Source organism: Chiloscyllium plagiosum, chromosome 3, assembly GCF_004010195.1.
Source record: "Chiloscyllium plagiosum isolate BGI_BamShark_2017 chromosome 3, ASM401019v2, whole genome shotgun sequence".
NCBI classification, from domain to species: domain Eukaryota; kingdom Metazoa; phylum Chordata; class Chondrichthyes; order Orectolobiformes; family Hemiscylliidae; genus Chiloscyllium; species Chiloscyllium plagiosum.
In genome coordinates this window covers 10,433,184-10,436,659 of record NC_057712.1, presented here as the reverse complement: position 1 = coordinate 10,436,659, position 3,476 = coordinate 10,433,184, and positions in this window count along the sequence as shown.

Here is a 3,476-nt window from a genome sequence, read left to right as displayed (position 1 = left end):
TAAAAGGGACAGTAGCAAATAGATACAAAATTAGCTGAGGGTTAGAAACAGACAGTAGTGGTCAGTGGGTATTTTTTGGGCTGGAGGATGTTTTATCTGCAGTTCCTCAGGGGTCAGTACTGGAACTTCTACTTTTCTTGGTATTTATCAATTGTCTGGATTCTAGTATGCAGAGAACAATGTAAATGCTGGCAGATTACACAAAATTTGGAAGAATTATAAACTGTGAAGAAGACAGTTTAGAACTCCAAAATGACATAGACAAGTTGGGGGAGTGGGCAGATAGATGGCAGATGGGGATCGATTCAGAGAAATGTGAGGTGAACACATTTTAGTAGGAATAATTTGAAACAAAATATAAAATTGGCTACAATTCTAAAAGGTGTGCCTAAACATTGGGGTGTCAGTATATATGTGCGCAGATCACTTGGCACGGGAGATTGAGAGAGCAATTAATACGATTGCTATGTCTTCAGCTCAGTAAATAAGGGTAGAGACATCAAGAGCAAGAGGTAATGTTGAATTTGTATAACATACTTTTTAGACCTCAACTGGAGTATTATGTACACGTTTGGGCAAATGTTACAGAAAGATGTGGACACATTGAATTGGATTTATTGTCACGTGTACCAAGGCACAGTGAAAAGCTTTGTCTTGCAAGCAATACAGGCAGATCACAGAGTTAAATAGCATAGGTAATAAATAATAGTTAAACAGTGGCAAAGACAAAAATAGAGGTACAGGCGAATGTTAAGAGTTTGTGAGTCCATTCAGTATTCTGACAACAATAGGGTAGAAACTGTAACGAAACTGGCTGGTGCGTGTGTTCAGGCTTCAGTACCTTCTCCCCGATGGTAGAGGTTGTAGAAAAACATGGAGAACGTTGGAGAGTGTGCAGAAGTAATTAAGAAGAATGGTGCCAGTTAAGAGGATAGATAGATTGAAGAAGTTGGGATTGTTTTCCTCAGAGAATAGAAGGCTAATAGGAGACCTCACAAAAGTTTTCAAAATCATGAGGAGGGGCTACACAGAGTAGATGAGGAGAAACTATTCCTGTTTGTAAAAGGAATTAAGAACAAGGTGGCACAAATTTGAACTGATTTACAGAACAAGCAAATGCAAAGTGAGAAAAAATGTTTTAGACAGTGAGTAGTTAGAGTATGGAATGCACGACCTGGAAATGTGGTGGAGTCAGGTTCTATTGAGGCATCCACAAGGGTACTGGATAAATATTCCTGAAGAAGGGCTTATGCCCGAAACGTCGATTCTCCTGTTCCCTGGATGCTGCCTGACCTGCTGCGCTTTTCCAGCAACACATTTTCAGTACTGGATAAATATATCTGGATAAAAATAATGTACAAGAGTATAGGGAAAAAGCAGGAGATTAGTAGTGAGTAATTATGCTCATTTGAAGAGCTAGTTCAGATAGGATGGGCCAAATGGTCTCCTTTTGCACCTGCGGTTCTGTGGTATGACACATAGCAGTTCCTGTAAATCTGGATTTCCAAACTATGACTCCTAAGACCCACTGGTGCATTCTTAAAGAAACAAGCAACTCAATTATATTTGTCTTCATATACATTATTTGCTAATGATCCTCTTTTAATTTTGACAGTCTGGTGATTTATAAAAGCTTGGTAGTGCAGCTTCATCGGTGTTCTTTTTTTCTCAAACACTAACTTTCTTCTTAAGTTCCTCTCCTCTGGCCTCTTCATTCTCATCTCCAACAATATACATTACAAGAAGTTGACAGACATTTTGTCATTCAGATTTCGACTATCTGTTCAGGTCTCAGTGCTGTATTCCTTCATTCTCCTTGTCCAATAATATAAGCTTCTTTGAAGATCTCCCTTGTCCCATTCATAAACTTGCAACTTTTTCTAGCTTGTCTCCTATCAAGACTTGTGGGGGGCACGGTATCACAGTGGTTAGCACTGCTGCCTCACAGCACCAGAGACCCGGGTTCAATTCCCACCTCAGGTGACTAACTGTGTGAAGTTTGCACATTCTCCCTGTGCCTGCATTGGTTTCCTACAGGTGCTCCGGTTTCCTCCCACAGTCCAAAAATGTGCAGGTTAGGTGAATTGGCCAGGCTAAATTGCCTGTAGTGTTAGGGGCAGGGGTAAATGTAGGGGAATGGGTCTGGGTGGGTTGTGCGTCGGTGTGGAATTGTTGGGCCAAAGGGTCTGTTTCCACACTGTAAGAAACCTAATCTAAAAGACTGAGACTCTGGTACAATATATAAGGAGTGCTGTACAGTTGGAGGGACCATCTTTTTTTTAGGATGAGAATTTTAAACTACAAGTCCATTTGTTCGATGTGAAAGAAATACTTTGAAGAAGAACTGGATAGTCAACTGCGGTATACTGGGTGGTATTAATCCTTCAATCAAGATTACTGATCATTATCAAACTGTTATTTGAGAGAGTTTGCTGTGTCTGAATTGGCTATCCCACTTCTTACAAACAGTGCCTAAACTTTGCAAATGCTTTGCAAGCAGTTTGAGATTATATGCTTCATAATTGTAAGCCTTTCTTTGGAGAAGGCAGTATTTCCATTCACTTTCTGGCCTTGTGCTTCTAAGCAATTGAGGTTGGGACTTTGGAGGGTGAAGTTAAACAAACCTTGACAAATTGCTACAGTATTGTCCAAATTCTGAGGACCACACCTTGAAAGTATACATTGGTGTTGAAGGGAATGCAGTGCAGGTTCATCACAATGTTACTAGGGCCCACAGGTTTTTTATGAGGCGAGATTAGAAGAACTAGATTTGTGTATTCATTCAGTGTTAGAGGATTACTTGAAGAGCTTATAGATATTGAAAAAAATATTAAATAGATAGGGAGAAGATTACTTTGCTGGTGAGAAAGTTGTGAAAGATAACATGAGCTTAAAATCATAAAAGGCCTTTTAGAAGATAAGACAGGTTTAGTTTATAATAATTAATTTGCGTTTATGGTCAGCATGAACTGATTAGACTGAAGGGCCTGTTTCTGTGTTGTATGACTCTAAGATTCTTGGTAAAGTTCTTTGTGCAAAAGGTAGTAGAAGCACAAAAAGCAGCAGATGCTAGAATTTTTTCATAAATTGAAATCTGAGATTGACAGCTTATTTTCCTAGATACAGAAGAATATGGAGCCAATGCAGATGGTGAAGTTATGATACAGATCAGCCAGGATCTCTTTGAATGGTGAACGAAAAGAGCTCAAGGAGCTGAATGACTGTGATCTGTTCTGTCCACTGCCTCAGTTTCCTGGATGAGCCTCAACGTGCTGCAGTTAAAAATTTGGAAGACTAAAGCCTATTACACATTCGTATGTGGGTAAAATGCTCAATGTTAAGGGCAAGCAGGCAAGAAGTTCAGTCTCCACTCCCTCCCAGTCTCCCAACCATCATTGGGATTTTCCAGCACCATATTTAAAAGGCAACCAGACAATACTTCAATACTTTTCCAGCAACACATTTCCATCTCTGAT